At 37.6% G+C, this 21,626-nt stretch overlaps 1 pseudogene; it reads right to left on the minus strand.

The window, feature by feature from the left end:
• Window positions 1-1,974: 1,974 nt before the first annotated feature.
• LOC139942654 (uncharacterized) lies at window positions 1,975-5,315 on the minus strand (annotated as a pseudogene).
• Between the last annotated feature and the right edge of the window lie 16,311 nt (window positions 5,316-21,626).

The following is a 21,626-nucleotide window of genomic DNA, read 5'->3' on the forward strand; positions in this document are numbered from 1 at the left end:
TTCAAAACTGATCATTAATAAAGTCAAGAAAAAGAAAGGTGAACCGATTAATGACCTTCGTATAGCACCTTGAACATGGCAAGGTTGATGTGTTTCATTTTCCCGGTGATGTAAACTGCTTCTTCAGAGCGTTGGCAGATCAGCTAGAAAACGTTGAACCTCTAGAATGTGTTACACCAACCAGTCAGGAAGAACTCAGTGTGATATGTGATTACATGATAAGTTGATAACAAGGACTTTATAGGTTGTATCTATTTATCATTTACTGCCCTTTTTCAATATCTATTTTTGTGCTTAACTGAAAAATAACTATGTAAGGCTGAGTCAATATTGATTTTTTTTGAGAATAGGGATCAAACTAAAAACACGGTCCAAACCTAGATACAAGATGCTCATTAAAATTAAAAATAGCATGTAAAATACAGGCTTTTTATGTGCGAAAATAGGGATTAACCCATTGTGACAGTTTCCCAGCTGTTTATGTGTACTAACTTTTGTTATTTTATCACACAGCCTATTGCTGACATGACGCACGTGGTGACTAATGCGTACATACACATAATGAGACAAAAAGATAGTACATGGTCTGGTGAACCAGAAATCATTTCCAATTCCAAGAAGTATGTTGTTAACATTCACATTGATACAAGTGCGAGAGATAGCACAACATCATGTTTCTACATGCATCAGTATGAAGAGGAGGGCGCCAAGAAGACACTAAAATGTTTGGGGCACCTACATGAAACCCACTTTGTCAGCATAGGTATGTTAACAATGTTGTATCTGTTTTTTTAAACAAAGTGATCCATGTAAGGCAATGCTCGACATTTCAATTTTTACAGTAAACTTCAGGATAGTAATGTTGCAAAATTATTGGTATTTTTTTATCATGAAGGGTTACTTCTTCATCAGAATTACGTTTTAATACAGATTAATTTGTGGACACTATTGGTAATCGTCAAAGACTAGCCTTCACAGTTGGTGTATCTCAACATATGCATAAAATAATTAACCTGTGAAAATTTGAGCTCAATCGGTCATCAAAATTGCGAGATAATAGTGGGGAAAAACACCCGTGACACAAAGCTGTGTGCGTTTAGATGGTTGATTTCGAGACCTCAAGTTCTAAATCTGCGGTCTTTAAATCAAATTCGTGAAAATTACTTCTTTCTCGAAAACTATGGCACTTCAGAGGGACCCGTTTCTCCACAATGTTTTATACCCTCAACCTCTCCCCATTATTCGTCACAAAGATAGGTTATTTGCTAATAATTATTTTGAGTAATTACCAATAGTGCCTACTACCTTTAAAGCATGGCGTCTTCAATGGAGCGTTCTTGGCGTATTTTGGGAATTCATTTGTTTAAATCCGATTAATAAAATCATGAATTCAAAGTGATCACAATACAATGTAACATCCATGTAAATATTATCGCAACATGCATAAGTCTCGCAATATGCATAACTCCTTTGCTCGAATTTTTATAGTGATTTGACATTTTATGTTAAAGTGTTTACAACTTGCTCGTGTTATGTGTTCAATCATTTGTTGAAAAATAAACATAAGTCTGGAATGTAGGCTCTCAAAAGTCTTTTCGGATGTGGACCGAAATTACGTATTTTATGTTGGAGAGTATCTTTTGTAGAGAAAATCAAATTTAAACCCTTCCCTGACCGTAGGTTGCCCTGCACTCTGCAAAGAAGAGCTTCTCTCAATCAATGTTCCCCTTCAGAAAATCTCTTCACCTCTTGTGTTGCCCACTCGAGAGGGTGGGCCCAAAGCTATAGACAAAAAACAGGAGAATTCACGGGTGCCATCATAGCCGTTGACATGTATTCTGTTTCATTGCTGGTTTAGTTGTCGGTCCACGCCTCGGTACAGGTGTAGGTGCCGAAAACAAACTGCTCATCGTCGCCAAAAAGTTAGCCGGTATGGAAGCCCTCTCAGCATAATCTTCAAACCTCTCAACGGTGCTATGGAGTCCAACTCCTGGCCTCTTCCCCCGGCTGTGGTACGCCGAGCTGCACCGCAGTTGGTCCATCTCCAACTGCAGCTGTGAAGACATCTCCAACTGCCGTCTCTTGTCGAGAATGTTGGATCTTCTCCAGTTCCTCGGTGCACTGCCTGTCCACCAGCGGCGTCTGCTTTGCTGTCTCTCCCCCTGTTGCTGCCATTGCTCCATAGCTTTGTTAATATAGGTCCTCAGTAGGTGTTGTTTAAAGTCTACGCCTACGAAGGTGGTTCAATTAGGTGTCCCTTACAAGTCTTTAATTAAATGATTGCTTAAGGTAGGTGACTATCCAAGCGCCTATCCCACTTCTGACACCAATCTGTAACGGATTCACCCATGTATCTCGCCGGGTACCTCGCGACTTCACCTTCTACGAGTTACCACAGAGCCCGGTGGGGCGGACTCGTTTCAGGAGAAATTGGGAGAAATCTACCCCGGGCGCCTAGCTGAATCACCCACACACACACACACGCCACACATAGGGCCGAGACTCCAATTATTTAACACTTATTTATATTAGGAACTGGGCTGGTTTATTGAATAACTACTGGCATTGATTAGGGTTCATGAATAGGTGCTGAGGCTAATTGGTTGTTGCTTCTGAGGTAATTGAAACTTGATAATTAATCATGAATGGCTTCGGGACTGATTTATGTGGTGCAGCTACTCACCCTAGGCCGGCGGCGCTTCCAATGCAACAAATCCGATTTCTTACTTCCTTCCGGACAACCGAGCATACAACAGCGTAACAGCAAAGCGCAAACACAACAGCACCAAACAGCAGGGACGAGAAGCAGAAGCACTAAGTGAACAGCGGGAAAGAGAAGGAGTGAGCACGTGCAACGCGCTAATATACCTGCACGGAATGCCTGCAACACTATCTGATGCACACGCACTGCAGCCTGCGCACCAGCGCCCAGCAAAAGGGAAATTCCCCTAGCACGCAATGCATATTCTACCACAGTATCTATGAATGTGTGTCAAAATTTTTTACAAAATTGCTCAACAATAATTGCTAATGAATTTTTAACAAGCAGGTTCAGCAAAAAGACTTAAAAAGCATGACAATTCAGACCAGTTATTATTCGCATAGATGTATTTGTCTAGTAATTCTTGCAGATAAACGTTTACCACAAGAAAAACTACATTTGCTGAGATATTCACATGTTATCCTTCATTTCTTTTACCCTACTGTTTTCGTTTGCATATCTACTCCTACATCCATTTGTTGGAGACGTTTGCCCACTTTTCGAACTTCCTCTATTGCCAGGGGGAGCCTGGTAAACATTCGAATTGACCAGTGCCGAGTGGCCCACATGCTTATAGAACAGAAGTTTTTGACTTTCTGGCACCTCCCTAGCTGCATACGGGGTACTGGCTCTATGCCTCATCGCTGTAGCTGTTTTTGCCTGGCTCCTCAACTTCTGCCTCAGCACAGACCCGTTGAATGCTGTGCCAGCCACTTATATGGTTCAGACTATGCTGAATGCAAGGGAAGATGTATGTGTCTGAAGGATGCACACCAGCCGTTTTTTTTTTTTGGGGAGGGGGTCTGCTAGCTTTACCATAGCCTGTTTTCAATCCAGTTGAATAAGTACTGGTACAAGATGATCATACCCTTTCCGGTTTTGAATGCAACTTTCATCTCGGTCTCCTCTAGACTTTTCATGTAATCAGAATTCAGCCACGTGTTATTCTCTGCTTCATGCCATTTACTGATTAACAGTCTAACTGGCTCTCCACCTCTGTGAGCGTTGAACAATGTAAATCTTGATGCGGTCAGGTCCCGTTAACTCATACACTCTTGCGAGGACCATAGGTATTCATCGTTTAGCATGTGGGCAGTTCCCTAGACTGTATTCCCTAGACTGTACTCTTGCAACATGTGCCACCAAGGGTAGCATTTCTGGTTTCCTCTGATTTACATGCCTATTTCTTTTTAGCACATAAGCAGCATCACCGAATATAAAGACCGCGTTCAGATTTTTGACAGCTTATAATTTGTCAACATCATCAGCCGGCTCATCGTTGCCATTTACAAGATGGGCCCCTTTACTATTATTGCCATCTTCTTCAGAAGATAAATTCCAGATTGATCTGCCATGTCAGTGGGCTTATCTGTAATCTTGTTAATGGACTATTGTAGTTTTTCCAATTGGACATTTCTGCCGCTTACTGGGAGTCTGGCTTGAGTGTTCTAATAAAATGCAGTGTAAACTGTAGCGATTCTCCTCTTGTCAGTCACTACTGACTTTCTGACCTCAGATTTTTTGCCTTGCTTCCTTTTAATTTTTTTAAAAAGTCTAGACCCAAACATGCAGATATCTTGATCATCTCTACACAGCTTACCACTTCTAGCACACTGAAAACCACTCAGTATGATCATCTTGAAATCGTGTTACAAACCTTGGGTACGATTTTAGGAGCGTTGTTGAGAAGGCTGTTGCTGACTCCACGGAGTCTCTGTTACAGTGTTGTTTATGACTCCAGAAGAAACGTCGGTTGTGAAAACCATGACAATAGGTGATGCTCGGATAGCTCCCTCGCTGAAAGCTCGGAACTTGGGGGTTATTTTATTCATCGATGACAAACTTCAGACACAACAACCTTGTTTGTTTATCATGATATCACATCAGGAATATAGGTAAGACTCGCAAGTATAAAATACGCCACTTGGATGAGCACACCTGGGAAGCTAATCGAACGCAACCAATGTCGAACGCAACCAATGTTGTATCAAAAGAGTTACTCGCCAAAATGGCGTTCAGTGGGATTTCACATTTCACCCCGAGTTCCGCATCTTGCGCCTGTGGCCCTAATAATCTTTTATCATAACTTATGCTCAAATAATTTAAGAAATAATTTGTCTTAATTTGCATTTGGTTTCATAAGTTTTCCAAGTTTCTTGCTTCAATTGAAGCAAAACACACACGGCAATGGCGATAGCACTGACTACTGGCAAAAAATGTTGAGTATCGGACAGTTGCCCAATTGTTGAATGTGGGCACTTCCATTGTGTGCACAATTGTGCAATGACACCGAGATTGATACAGCTACCAAAGGAAGATGCCATGACACACTTGCCATTTTTTCCCCATTATTATAGGGTAAACTACTTCAATCAAAAGGGGTGGTGCTAGGGTGTAATGCAATGCATGTTAGACTACCAGTACCGCTTCATGAACATAAGCGTAGGCTTTCCGGGAGTGTGCAAGACTCACAAGTTTTTGCAAACTCCGCGTTTTTCAATCTTGGAGAAGCGGGTGACCTATCGTGCTATTGGCCAATACTCTGCGTACCCATTGCTACCTAGGGTGATGAAACCCTACACAGACACAGGTGCCTTGTCTAGACAACAGAAAACATTTAACTACAGACTTAGCAGAGCACAAATGGTAACAGAAAACGCTTATGGACGGCTAAAAGGGAGATAGAGAATCTAGATGAAGTAGAATGACACCAGTATCGAGAAACTTCCCAATCTTGTGACGGCATGCACCACCCTGCACAACCTGTGTGAGGTTTGCAGGTGACATGTTTGATGAGGCACTCTTGCAAGGTTCTGAGGAAGGACCAGCAGACCCAGTCAGAGATGAACAGGCAGCACTTGACAATAATGCCAAAGAAATCAGCAACGCTCTAAGGGATCACGTAAACTCCAACAACTTGTAACTTGCTGTACTTTTTTTATGTGCATTAAATACAATTTTTGCCTGGTCACACAATAGTTATTTTCCGGGAAAGACCCAGGATCTTTTTGTCGATCTGTTCACACTACTACAAAACTCCTGGCATTTTTTTCGGGAAATAATGTTTTCACAGGGAATAATTAACCAATTAACCCTGCTCAGGAGCAGTAAATTAAACTCACTTTCATTCTCACTAGCTGCTTTTCCCTGGAAAAACGTTTTTCCCCGGGATTAACTCGTTTAACCCTACTCCTTTTTGTGAACAAATTTCCCGGGCACTTCCCGGGAAATACATGTAGTGTAAAAAGGGCTGAAGTCGTACAATGTATGGATTTGAAAAAAGTATGATCAGGAGGATTGACCATGTCATACCATGTCAAGCAACATCTAGTATATGGATCACTAATCTGTGTCTTAAATGATCTACCCCAAACAACGTCTTCCTGCTGGCAAGTATGAAATCCTTGTCATGTTATTCAGAAAAATTCGTGAAGTAAATCTCAAAGTTTTTCTACTGGACCACAAAAGCAATACAGAATCTTGCTAAACGAAAACTCATTCACAGTACTTAACTTTTCTGCTTTCAGGCGTGCTAAACTGTTACAAACTCAGAATAAAAGTGTTATTATAAGTATCTTTTTTTATTAAACAAACAGGTTGACTTCAATGATTGGATATGAGGATTTGTTTTAGTACCCTGCACAAATCCATGTGGAAAAAAGGAAAAAGCAAATGGAGCACTGCATTCATCTTCTTAAAAAGGACAGAAGATTGGTAGTTTTGTCGTATATGGGACGCTATTATTTTCAAGTTGAAATGTCACTTTTATAGAAAGTCTTTCTGTAGTATTCATCACACATTATCCTTCAATTAACTTTTTGCCACCCGGTACTTGTCAGAATTTTATAATATTTTATTCATATTATTCCCAGATCTTCATTGCATCATTGACAAGTCCTACACACCCAAGGTCAACGCCAACAACATCCGTGGTCCAGAGATGTTCAATGTCAAGGAGTGGATTTCCCTCACCTTGAGCAAATTGGCAATCACTCAAAGCCTCAATATTTTAGGTTCTGCAAGGTCAATGGCATCACACATGTGCTACAAGTTGTGGTGATGTAGCCCTTGGCGCCATAATGATGTACAGATGGCTTATCCAAAGTGTAGTGATAACTGACTCTGTCTGGCCCAGAAAGTTGTATTAAATCTTTACAGTGCTAAATATTTTCCTCATGCAGCTAGGTCAGGTATGTCTGATAGTTTGAATTGAGTAAATCATTGCGCAAGCACTTCCACTCAAGGGTGAAATAATGTTAGTACTGGTTTCGAATTTTAGTTTTGAAGATAATGATAAGGATAGTATTTAATAGTTAGTTTTGAATTATATTACAGGTGACACGAGACATTGAACTTGCTCCTAATCCAGTTGTGCCAAGCCCGGAGAAAAGGGACTTAATGTCTACACAGAGGTAAGTGCTTAGTTACAAATCCAGTTTTCGATCATTATTACACTTAAAAAAAAATAAAAAATTGTTTCACACGGCCATGACCCTGCCGTGTTTTAGAACCTAGTTGTCACTCGTTTATTCCCTTTTACTAAAATAGACACCACGCACCTATACAGCTACTTTACCATTGATTCCACTAGTTATTTACAGATGTTGCATTAAATTTGTCAGTAAAGATTGAGTTTTAAGTAAGTTCAACATTAATTAGTACTCTAGGAGAATTTTGTTATGCTGTTGACTGAATTTGAGCTACAATTAGCACACGGCAATCTCAACAGATAAGAGGAGGCTGTAGTTCAAGGTGTCCACATGTGAGTGAGAAACGTAAGAAAAAAGTGAAAAATGTCAAGTTAGACAGTTGATGTTTAACGACGTTTTAACAAAAAAGTCCTGCAATCTATATATTTATAATATTTGAGAGAGAGAGAGAGAGAGCTACATCTCTGAAGCACTATTGTTTATTTCAAAGATTTCAACAGTACTTTTGAAAGCTTTTAAGTGTTATTGTACGCCAATTTGAGATTGTACTTTTGCACTCAACATGTAAATGGTACAATGCACTCAACATGTAAATGGTACAATGCACTCATGTACTTTGGGCTTATTATCAGCAGCTTTCTTACCGGTCAAAGGTCTATGTATAATACTTTTAATACGTTTTCTCTCTAAGTTTGATACATTGTTTAGAAGCAAAAAAATTATATTCATACTGAAGCCTTGTATTTATTATAATTCTTAAATTTTAAAATACATTAAAAAAAATCTTTTATGAGAAGCATTAATCATTAGCCGCTGCAAAACGAGGTTCTCGAACTCAAACGTAAATGTAGTGGTGCTCGATCTTGTAACACAATTATAACGTTTTAACATTTAAATACACAGATTTCTGGAGCGTCATTAGGATAACGTGTGTACGCCCGCAATTTGCCAAAAACAGGTGAGGATCACTTTCGTAAATCGTTTTGATTTTCCCCCAGAGATGTTTTAGATTTTTTTTTCCTGCAGGTGGGGTATCTACAAGTACAGCGGAACGCAATGTTCACCTGATACAGCCCTCAAAATAATGTTCAAAATGTGTTTTTGTCCAATTTTGAGGGCATCATTTTATTTTGATTACCCACAGACAGACCATTGGCTCGAATTTATCTTCCAGTCTCACGTGCAACGCGCAAAGTGTAAAATATCAGAACGTTATTTTGCGACGAACCAACATGCACGAGCACAAAGTTAAGAATATAATTTTTCCCTGTCCGTACAGTAGGCCATGCGGCATAGGGCTAAAGTCCGTCTTTTCGTGCAACAGAGATGGGGACTACTGTGTTTATTCACTGTGTTCTTTCCATTCGATATAATGTCCCCAATAAATATATTTGCACATAAAAGTACAAATAAGGAAAGAATTCCGAAGAAAAAAACCACAGGTTTAACATTCGCGAACAAGGTTGTTCACGTGATAAATTTAGCGAATGAGCGCTCCCGATATTTCAGGTTAAGTAATGGGCCAATCACGCAGCTCATACTAGCTCATACTGGCTGCCATTTTGAATGTTCTCGTCGCTTCTGTTACATCAGTAAAGTGAATAGGTTGAAAGAGAAAAATACAAAAAACATCTACATCTCATTGTGTGTATGTTAAATAATATGATTATTATGTAGTGTAAAATTTTTATATTTTATTACTTTACGCTCAACTATAGAATGCAGGGCCACTTCAGAGCTGTATATTCAACACACTGGTTAAGAGGGATTGTTTAACAAAGGGAAATACGGTCCACACACACCAAGTGGCCCTGCATTTTATAGTTACTCCACTTTTTAATACTAAATATTAGTACTAGTAGGCCTAAGCTTTATTTAATTTTATTTAAAGTTTAGCCAAAAGTTTCAAATTGTTCTGGAACATAATATTTAATCTGATCGTGATACTAAAGAATACACATTTTATTGCCATTTATATGATCAAATAAATCATCATGCTTGATTCAAGCAAGTTAAAAATAAATTCCTGAATATTTTGAGTTGGCCTTATTATTATTATTCATTATCAATGATTTTGATATCTTCAAACTCTATTGACAAATGCGCAGCAGACTCGGCATGTCATGCATGATCACTTGGACATTTTCTGATTTTGTTTAAAGGGTGGCTTCAATCCAATGATTTAAAAAAAAAGGTAGTTCATCAAAGAGAAGTGTAAGAAGCATAAGAAATTTCTACGTATTGCATTATTTTAAGCTGGGGGTTAAAGGAACACGTTGCCTTGGATCGGACGAGTTGGTCAAAACAAAAGCGTTTTTAACCGTTTTGTATATAATGCATATGGTTGGAAAGATGTTTTAAAAGTAGAATACAATGATCCACACAAGTTTGCCTCGAAATTGCGTGGTTTTCCTTCTACTGTGCGAACTAACACGGTCGGCCATTTATGGGAGTCAAAATGTTGACCCCCATAAATGGCCGACGTGTTAGTCGACGAGGTAAAAGGAAAACCACGCAATTTCGAGGCATGTTTGTGTGGATCATTGTATTCTACTTTTACAACATCTTTCTACAAATATGCATTTTATAAAAAACGGTTACAAACGCTTTTCCAAGGCCAACTCGACCGATCCAAGGCAACGTGTTCCTTTAAGTTTACTTGGAGATAAATTTGTTATCGCAGACACACTTCATGAGAAATATGGAAAGAAATAGTGCGTTTATGTGTCCAAAATACAACTCGGCTCTTTAGAGGGAAAAAACTGGAATAAATTCAAAGAAGGCGACATTGAGACAGGTGGTTCCTGATGAAACCCCCACCTCAGAGTGGTTTAATACAGAGAACTCATAAACATTTGACTTGTTTTGTTCTCTGGGGGACCTTCAACCTACATGTAGGTGACCAGTATACAACTCTGCTTTTTAGGGGGAAAAACTTAGTTAGTTCAAAGAAGACGACATTGAGTCAGGTGGTTCCTGATGAAACCCTGACTTCAAGAGTGGTTAATAAAAGAACTCATGAACATTTGACTTATTTATCAGATTTCCCTTGTTTTTAGGTTGTACCACTACGAGTATCTGATGTTATCTTCAAGCAGGCTTGAATTCTTGATTCTGGTCGGTCGATCTCTTGATCAAGGAGTGTGACATTATACAAATATAACATGGTTTGAGGGTGGACAGTCGGTATTAGCTCCCCGAGGTATTGGAAGTTGACAAACTATTTCCCCGAGGCTAAGCCGAGGAAACTAGTTTGTCAACTTCTCATACCGAGGGGAGCTAATATCGACTGTTCAACCGAAAAAAGCATTTGATTTTTGTTTTACTATACCTCATACATATTCAGTTACCGGTACAATAATTATTAGGACCAAGGGGAAATGACGACTGGGAAATTGCACCCAGGATAAGTTTTCATGTGTTGGATGTCGCTAAGGTGATGTTCGCGCATGTGGACAGCACCCGCTGAACAGTTCCACGATCGTAAAGCGCATGACAAGTCTTCTTGTCATGCGCATTTACCATGTGATTGAATACTTGCGTGCGTGCTTAGTAAACACCTAATATATAGCAGTGAGAATTTGACTCTTGGTCATGAATATGTATGAGTTATAATAAAAACTTATATTGCACAGCCCATATCACACCCTGCGTATTGTGTGTTCTAACTCCGCGTATTGCGCTTTTATCACCTATACGCAAAACGCACAGCTTATAAGAAGTTAATGGAAATTCAAAAGTGGCGTGTTAGTTATTTTGTGTGTGTAATATGTTTATGTTTCGACAAAAATTCAATGGTTGGTAAGTAGGAAGAAAATGATCATATTTTTTATATTTTTTGACAAAAAGTTTCATTCTAATTACTAAAACATTTTGTTCTCTTATATTGCAGATGCCGGGACAGACATGAACGAACTTGATGATGGTCCAGTTGTAGTAGGTGATAGTAGTGGAGAGCCCAGCAGAAAGAGAATGGTTGCGTTCATCAGATGAAAACAGCAGGAAAAGAGATTGGAGCAGGCGACAAACGTTTCCTGAAGAGTGCATTTTCTGCCATAGCAACCAATACAAGCGCAGTCATATTTCAGGAAAGAGGTCAATGGTAAGTTTTGTAAAATGTGAACTTATCACTGGAGGTCAACTTCTAAAGGCTGCAAAAGCAAAAGAGGATGTACAAATGCTACATCAAATAGAAGGGGAGGACTTGGTTGCCAGGGAGTCTTAGTACCATCATAACTGCAACAAGAGTTTCACAAGATTTTTGAGTAAACCTCGCAAGCCATTGACCTCATTTCAAAATGGCTATATTGATGCTTATAACAAATTCAGCCAAGACACCATCAGAAAGCATCTAATTATAGGCAAAGAAATTCTAACATTGAGTAAACTCAACAAGATATTTATCCGCACCATTAAAGAAATCAGCGGCATCAATGCACCATATCGAACATGGCATCTGAAGACGCGACTACAAAAAAGCTTTCCACAGCTAGTCTTCGTCAAAGCCAAAAGTAGAAACATGAGTGACATTGTGTTTTGTGAGAGTCTATCAGCTGAAGATTTGGCCGAGGACTTGGTAGACGATACAGCAGGGAGGTCAACAGATGACAGCACAGATGTGGAAGAGGAGACTACCAACTATTTCAGAATCCAAAGTACCACCCACAAATGACCATTTACGCATGCTGTATAGAGCTGCACTTATCATAAAGGCTGCTGTCTCCAGTAAGCCATCTTCACCACTTTTTTTGAGGTCATATATGATTATATCAATCTTCATTGTCTTTGACGGATGACATATGTTAAGAATTCAAGGTACTGAGTAAAGTTTATTTGGTCATGGTTGTTAAGGGTCAGTTCGAAGACCAGCTTAAATTTGAATAATGTGTGAAATTGGGGCAACGCAGACGGATATGCTTTATTGGCCCAATTAAGTGCCTTATAAATTACTGCATTTTATTATGTGTCCATAAGTTTGGTGCACTTATTAACGGAAGTATTAAATTTCAGACAGTGTTTGCATTTTTTAAACTGGAGTTTGACTCTGTGAAATGCAACATAAGTATAGATCAGTATATTCAAAGTGTTTTATTCAAAGATTGCATTTGTGATCCCACCTCACTCCTTTATATCATAAATTCTCAGGATTCTTTAACATGTCAAAAATGTGCTGCACAACTTGCGAAGCTGGCCCCTCCTAGGGCTCAGTTTAAGCAACTCTGATCTGTGCATAGCTGGGCTATTATTAATTTAAGTTCTATTCAATCAAGTTCAAATTTTTCTCTGCAATTTTGCATCTTTAGGCTTCAACTTGGTAACTATAATAAACCACTTGCGAGCAGAACTTGACGTATGGTGCAGAGCTAGCCTTGAGATGGTGCCACCATGCATATTGTACATGAATATATATAAACACTTTTACTTTAAATGTGTAGCTTCATAATAATTTCTTCTGCACGGTATTATAATCATTGCAATTTCCCACTGCCCGTTCACAGGGAAACCGACGATAACATAAAAATGAAGCTATATATGAAACTCAAATTATAATTTTTTTGTACTTTGTTAGGCCTGCTTGTTTGTATTGAAAAATGCTCTTTAAGTTGGCACACAAAAAAATGCAGCCAATCATATTCACCTTTGAAATAATTGTTTTCTGTTTGTTGAAGCTTACATGAGCACAGTCTGATTACATCAGAATCATAAAACTTCTGTTTCTTCAACTTAAGTTATCTTGCGGAATTTTGAACAATTAATTCACTGGTAGATAATATGTTGTATTTTTTTATCAAACAATTAACATTCAATCAGACTATGACTCTTCCGGTACATGTATCTATAGAGAAAAATATAAAGTGTCATTGTGTTTGAAAGATAATGCATATGTATAAAACCGTTAAACACTTTGCTTTTTATCAAAAACATATTTCATTGCTCAATTATTGATGTCTGTCTGCCTTGTTGGCATGTATGCAGTATGTGTTGAACATGGAAACTAAGCAGAAGTAACTGTTGTCATGTTAGTAAGCAGTTTCTGTGTGTATACATGTTGTACTGTTTTAAATAAATAAGTTGAAAATGAACCTTCTTAAAAGTAAAAAGAGTCGGGTCAGCAGTCAGCTGCCAGTCATTGCCATTCTTCAAATCAAACAAGATGAACTGATCATAGAAGGTTGCGGCACAACATGTGTTTCAGCTGTGGCGGACCGATGCATCTTCAACTTATCTCTATGACTATCTAGATTCAGAAATGTTATGTTTATCGGTGTATTTCAGTAAAAAGGTGGTTTAGAAACAATACTTCCATCAATTTTTTCACTTTTCTTCTCCAACTTTCCAGAAATAAAAGAAAAAGCAGTAATGTGTAGTTGATGTTACTTGCATTTTCATCAAGTGAGCGTAACGTGTAGTTGATGTTACTTGCATTTTAAAATGTGCTCGTTAAAAATTAATGAGCACCCTCGGTGTCTGGGGACATGGGTTTTCTTGTTCAGGAGCACATCTCAAACCCATCTATAGTAATTTTAAGTAATCCCCTTCGTTGTTGCACGAAATTGTCAAGTTGAGCACATTTAAGCCCTACGAAATTGTCAAGTTGAGCACATTTTAGCCCTATGCCCCATGGCCTACAGGGAGCGTGACGCATTGACATTCACAAAACACACTGTGCAATAAAAACAGGAAGTAATACATAGGTTTTTATACAACCCTCCAGTTCGAGCATCTGATTGATGGATTAGTGCGCACTGGTAGATGAATGCAATAGAAGCAGTGATGTTATCATTTGTCTTTAAATTATAAAAACAAAAAAAAAACTCTTGATAATGAATCCTATAAAAACCAATAAAAATGTTTGTTGTCTTGTACCTTAACAGCAGTGACGAGCCAGTAGAGAACCCCCACTCATACCGAAGATGATCAAAACAGGTAACAAATATACATGTACAATTTTTGGTTCATATATTATTTCATGACTGGCGAGTCCATAAATCTATAATTTTCCAAAAATCAATAAAAATGTTTGTTGCCTTGTACCTTGTAACAGCCTGAAACAAAACAATTAAACACTTTTAGAAGTAATATGAAATTCTCCAGTGGTAAAACAAGTACTAGCTAACAGAGATGGAAAGATATATGCATGTTTTGAATCAAACTAGATGGCAATAAAACAGTTTGATGCAACAGTTAAAACAAGTTTTAAAATTGCATGCACCTCTCCTATGTTACAGACACAAAAAGTGTAAGTAAAGTGAATTGTTCAGTGATTTAATTCTTTTTTGAGATAGAATTTTTCTACGAACTTATTCATTTAAAGACAGTGAACACTAGTTGTAATTGTCAAAGACCAGTCTTCTCACTTGGTGTATCCCAAAATATGCATAAAATAACAAACCTGTGAAAATTTGAGCTCGATTGGTCGTCGGAGTTGCAAGATAACTATGCAAGGAAAAACACCCTTGTCACACGTAGTTGTGTGCTTTCAGATGCTTGATTTCGAGACCACAAATTCTAAATCTGAGGTCTCGAAATCAAATTTTTGGAAAATTACTTCTTTCTCGAAAAATACGTCACTTCAGAGGGAGCCGTTTCTCAGAATGTGTATTTCTATCAACGTATCTCCATTGCTCGTTACCAACATATTTCTTTTAAGTAATTACCAATAGTGTCCAATGCCTTTAAAAACTGATCCATTCATTAGTTATGTGCCGTATTGATTCTTGTAATAGTTTATTGTATGGTTTACCTGATCTTCAAATTAGTAAATTACAACGGATTCAAAATACTGCTGCTAGGCTTGTCACTCGTTCTCGCACTCATGATCATATCTCGTATTGCATTTAAGATATTGGTGTTAACTTATCATTGTCTTCATGGTACAGCCCCTGCTTATCTCCAGGATTTAATTCAACAGTATCAACCGGCTAGAAACCTACGTTCAAAGAACAAACATCTTCTCTCAGCCCCGGCTATCACATCAACATCCTATGGTTCTCGCTCTTTTCAGAACGCTGCGGTACATCTTTGGAACAGTTTACCCAACAATGTCAAGCTGGCTAAAACTACTGATCTATTTAAAACCCGGGTTAAGACACATTTGTTCAATCAATGTTATCACAGTTAATTTATTCTTTTTCGCCTTTTCAAGTTATTTCATTCTCTTTCTAAGCGCATAGGGACCTCACGGTGATATGCGCTATATAAGAACCGTCTATTATTATTATTATTAATTAAGGTAGCAAAAGATGATTTTTTAAGGAACATGTTGAGATATTCTTTATTTATCAATATTGCTAGATTTTATTAAAACACACAATATTATCTTGAATAGATGTATTATTTGTTCTCGGGTTAATATTAGCTTACCATACACCGATGTGTGATAAGCACGTGCTGTGAGTGGAGTGGGATTTAAACCCACAACCTTATGCATACTAGAGCAGATGTTTTATTAACCACCGAGCCTGCCCGGTTTCGGGAGGCCAGTTCGAATCCTAGCTTCATTAAGCGGGGTTACCGCAAGTATTTTTTTTATTTTGAAACATCCAAGTCTCATTTTCAAAGTCTTCCATTTTCATAGTGTTTCACTACAAGAACCATTTCCTGCTAAAACAAACCATTTTATACACGATATACACTTTTTGTTTCTGCTCTTCCCCCTTTTCTTAGACAAGAAAAGTGCGCAAATGCCCCCTTTGTCCGGTTCAAACACGCTTCATGAGCCAGCACCTGACAAGGCGCCAAAAAATAAAAGACGAGTTATATCGCAGAAAATATCTGTCGGAGTCTCTATTGTTGTGAGTAAACAGGTTACTTTTTATTTAATGGGTAATAAATAATTGATGGTCGTAAAAAAAAGAACTTGATATTATGGTAGCAGATCAGATAAGAAATGCTATGTTAAGGGACACGTTGCCTTGGATCGGACGAGTTGGTCAAAACAAAAGCGTTTGTAACCGTTTTTTATAAAATGCATATGGTTGGAAAGATGTTTGAAAAGTAGAATACAATGATCCACACAAGTTTGCCTCGAAATTGCGTGGTTTTCCTTCTACTGTGCGAACTAACATGGTCGGCCATTTATGGGAGTCAAAATTTTGACCCCCATAAATGGCCGACGTGTTAGTCGACAAGGTAAAAGGAAAACCACGCAATTTCGAGGCATGTTTGTGTGGATCATTGTATTCTACTTTTACAACATCTTTCTACCCATATGCATTTTATAAAAAAAACGGTTACAAACGCTTTTCAAAGACCAACTCGACCGATCCAAGGCAACGTGTTCCTTTAAGACTGGAAAAAAAAAAAATTGATATTATGGTAGCAGATCAGATAACAAATGCTACGTTAAGACCGTTAAAATCACAATTGTTGTTATAGTAGCAGATCAGATAAATGCTATGCTTTGTCAAGACTGTTTGGAAAAAAACAACAAAAAATTACATTATGGTAGCAGATGTTAAGGCTGTTTGGGAAAAAAAAAATTATGTTATGGTAGCAAATCAGATTTGAAATGATACGTTTAGACTGGGGAAAAAACAAACTTGATATGATAGTAGCAGATCTTATTGGGAATGTGTCTTTTTAAACTTTTTTTTTATGTGACAATTTATTTGAATGAATTTTAGACTTTGGAATAAACCAAATTAATATTATGGGAGCAGATAAAATAAGGAATGTGTCTTTTTTAAACTGTTTTTTTTTTATGCAACAGTTATTTTGAATTAATTTTAGACTGTTTGGACAAAACAAAATTGATATTATCGTAGCAGATCCAATTGGAATTGTGTCTTTTTTATTTATTTTTTAATGTGAACATTTTTTGCAATGCAGTTTAGACTGTTTGGAGAAAACAAAATTGATATGGTAGCAGATCTGAATTAGGAATGTGTTTTTTTAACTGTTTGGAGAAAACAATTGTTATTATGGTAGCAGATAAGATTGAAAATTTAGTTATTTAACTGATGTTCATTGTGTGAAATTGTTTTGTTCAGACTTACATTTCCATTAAATATGGTAATAATACTTGATATTTCTCCATGTAATTGTTAGCAGCGCCACAAGTGTCACACCACTTCAGTACATAATTCATTTCACCAAGATGACTTCGTAAATCTAAGAAGTAGACTTTTCTTGTGTGTTTATTCTACCAAGATGACTGAACTGAAATTTATCTTGACAAATTATCTTACCTAGACAACTCGAACAAAGAAGCTGTCGAAGTCACAAGTTGTCTAGTTAGTGAGATAAATTATCAAGAAAAGTTGCATTTTAGTTATACAAAGTCGTCTTTATGAGAAATCTTTTCAGGATTAGTCGACTTCTTCGTTTCAGTAAGCTGCTTTGTTGAACTACATAATCAGGGTAACTTTCCTGTCTTAGTGAGATAAGTTATCGGGATAAGACAACTTTTTAGTCCAAGTAACTCACTCGTGGAGCTCCGTATGAAATTATGTGATTTAAATGAATTTTGATGTTCTATTTTGATGTTTTTGAAAGGTTAGAGAATTAACGCATTGAGTTGACTGATTATTTTTGTATGCGTCTGTTATTTTGGTGACTGTGTAATTTAGGGGGTCACACCACAACCAGTAGGTCTTGGTGTATTGATCAAACCTTACCTAAAACATTAAACTACAATACTGAAGTGGAATCTTAAATGTTTTTAATAGCAGAGCCGTGAATACACGTCATTTTTGTGGTCAATGGGCTAGTTGTTGCAACTCAATGAATACATTGGTTATGCATCTTAGTATAAAACAGCGCCCTCTCGTGTCGAAGCTCGGAAAGTTTAGCTTATGCTCAATAGTCTTACTTTTCAGGGGAGCAGTCTTCGGTGTCAACCTCTGAATGGAACATAATTTCCAGACAATACTTGTCACGGTGTTGATGAAACAATGATAAAGTCGTGGGCTAAATTGTGTTTGTTCGACCCGGTAGTTTTATTCGCACTCAGCGAGGAGCAGGTGAACTCTAGAACAACAAATAATGAAATAGATATTTAATATATAAATACATTATTAATGACTCAATAGTCAAATCAAAGACACAAGAAGGGTAAGTAATAATGGACTTTTCTAAATTAACACTTACAAATTGTTACCGGGAAATTCACATCAACACTTTGGGAAACTTAACGGCGATGAACAGGGTTTACGGGAGTTTTCGGCGGCATACTGATATAAAACAAAACTGTTGGGAAATACACACATATACACTCATTTAGAAATAGTCACTAAGAGGTGTTACCGCAAACCTTTCTAAATCGTTTTACCATCATGATCGTTACAAATACTAATACACACACGATAATAAAAGCAATAACGAGAGACAAGTACGTTGGGTACAAAAATAGGACTTAGAAAAATAAAAATAGCTTTGCCTAGTGGCACTATAAATCTAATATCAAAATCTAGCGATGGGTCTATTTTGTACCCCACATAAACAGCATTAAGAGGAACCAAAACATTACTACAAACAGCCCAGATTATTGAAATGGAAAGGAAGGAATTTTACAGTAACCAATATTTTAACACAATCGGAATAAGTGACATTAAATATTATACAATGAATAAAATACTACTTACGAAAACGGTGATGAGAGCTAGCTGGGGTTGACTAAGAAAAATACGGCGAAGTTAACCAAACGAAACCAGGAAAAGAAATTACTTAGAAATACCGGCACCCAGGTACCTGCGTATAGAAAAAAGGTTTGCCACACCTTAAACCAAATTCCTAAGATGCCCGCAGGCTGCGTGCACTGACATTTGACTTTAAACAAAATAAGGATAAGCTGGTAAACGTAAGAGAAACGTATAAATTATAAACAACAATATAAACACATGCCCGGTGGGAGATGACAATACTCGTGCTTGGAAAACGTATTGCAAACAAACAAAATAATCCTTAAACATTTAAGAAATAAGCTTTAAAAAGTAAAAAAATGAAAGCAAAACGTCCCATTTGTTAAAAAAAAAAAAGAAACAAAAGAGAAACAAGATGTAGTACACAGAGATCAAACTATCTGTGAGTAAAGAATTTTTTGCAAGAAATGTTTATTGGTGGAAAAATAAGAAAAAAAAAAAAAAAAATTGTTTACCAATAGTACAAATTTTAGGCAAAAGTCCAAATAACTGAAAAATTCAGTACCGGAATTTTTCAAAATTTTGTATTTATGCATATAATGGTTAGTTTAGTTTTTGCAGCCTTAGGGTATGGCATACGACAAAAACTTTTTAAATCAGTCATGATGGAGAATTCTTAAGAGAATATAATATAATTAAGATAGTATTTAACTCTGTTTAGTTATTTTGGGTTATTTTTGTGGTTAATTTACAGAGATATTGGGATTTTACAGTCATCTTCTTAAAGTCACCTGGAAGTTGTATTTCGCCAAAAAAAAATAAAGCACAGGAATACAAAGCAAAACCTGGTATGCTATTCGATGAACTAGCTTTATAGAACAGTCAATATTGTTTAGTTTTTGTAGTACATCGGATTCAGTTATTTGGATAGCAGGCATTGCATTCAAATTAGCAGACTGAAGAGTAGGCATAGTCTCCGTTGCATTAGATTCATCAGGGGGTGGAAGATAGACAAACTGGAAAAAAGTACATAAAAAAGCCGCTTTGCTAGACGAATCGGCAATGAATGCCGGCGGGAACGAGCCTTAATTAAACTCCAAAAACGAGATTTTTACCAATGTCATCAGTGACTGATCGGAATAAGATGCATACTTAATCGTTTCCAGTTTATTGAAATTAGTTTTTAATTGCTGAAAAGGACTCGACTTCTTGTGGCGAAATGCTCGTTCAAGAACATGCCCAACAAGAACATGTCCATCAAACCGAGGAGGGACGACGAGGACGGACAACAGGGACAATGAAGATGGCAGCTTCAACCAGATCGTAGAAGAAAACTGTGGCATCATCATCGTTTTCCGTAACATCGAGCAGATTCCAGGGAATGCACTCATTTTTTCAGTTGAGATCATTTAAATATGCTTTAAGGAAGTTTAAACTGGGCGACTGGCAGGTTGTAAAACAGGCTTTGAAGGATCATTGAAAAGAAAGCTCAATCTTATTGATTTGTGATCAGATTAAAAAAAGTCATCACCAGTTGTTGAAGAAGCTAGGTCAGTAGAAGTACTAAGCGCAAGGTCGATAATGTTTTTTGTTCTTGTTGAGCCAAAGTTCACTTTTTGCACATTGAGAGTAGACATGACAGCATCAACAAAACATCATCGATCGTCGATCCACTTACGACGGCCAGCTTTAGTCACTGCGCACAGGTCAGAAAAGGGCTTCATTATATTCGTTACGTATTCATGACCGTCACTGCTATGAATAAATAATGAGATCGAAGGACACATTTTTGAAAAACCATTTCTGGTTTATTAAATACCGTTTCGAAAAAATACTTTCACATAACGGAGCAACGTTTACTTGTACCTACAAAAAAGTATAACACAATTTTTGGAGCTCAAAATAAGGAAATGTTAGACAAAAAAACATAACGATCTCTTTGCAAAAATAACGATCTTCAATTTTTTTTTTTTAATAGTTAACAAAACTGTGCAGGAAAATTCGACCATATGAATGTTAGATTACACTATTGATGTAGTATTCGTCTTCTCTGAGGATACTCAAAACAGTCAAGTTCACCAAAAGAATCCACCTTTCTTCAGAAAAAAAGAGCCCACCCTGAACGTGATTGGTCACAGCGTGCATTCGACTAGCGCTACCGTCCTGTAACCAATCGGCTACTACGTATAAAAACGCCAGACACGTTGATCGTGTATTGCTCCCTGGTTACTGTGTTAAATCGAAAGTTGTGTTTTATAAACACTAGCGGGATGCTGCGCTTCACGCGGCAATTGCTAGATGATGAAAATCCTTTACATAAATATTTCGAAATGTAATGTGGGTCAGAGGGTGTCATACGCCTCTCTCAATATTTATGCATGGCGTCATAATTGTAACCCAAAATGAAGCTATTTCGCACGTCCGCCACTACTTGCAGTGGCTGCGCCCACCTCGTTTTGGGTTAGACGACGTACCTTATGCATACTATGGACTTATGCACCTATTCTTGCTGTCATGGTTATTGTACCTAAAAAGCAACTCAATTATAGCTTCGTTATATCAATATTGTTTCTGCATTCTATGCTCAAACGGCGTTTCATCCCTATCATCACCAGACCTAAGACACAAGTTTTATGGGGCTAATCTGTCAGAACATCTGTAAAATGTGAGCAGCAGTATAGAACTTTTTGACAGCATCTTCAAGTGCGGACCTATGAACCAAGTTTTAGGGGGTAAACCTGTCGAAGAGTGGGCTCACGAGTGCAAAACCTTTATGGCATAAAGTTCCGGGCCCGCTTAAGGGCCCGGGAAATTTGTGCATTCTAGATGCTCTGTGGTGCAATCCTAGGCCAA

The sequence above is a fragment of the Asterias amurensis genome, chromosome 10, assembly GCF_032118995.1.
Source record: "Asterias amurensis chromosome 10, ASM3211899v1".
NCBI lineage: Eukaryota > Metazoa > Echinodermata > Asteroidea > Forcipulatida > Asteriidae > Asterias > Asterias amurensis.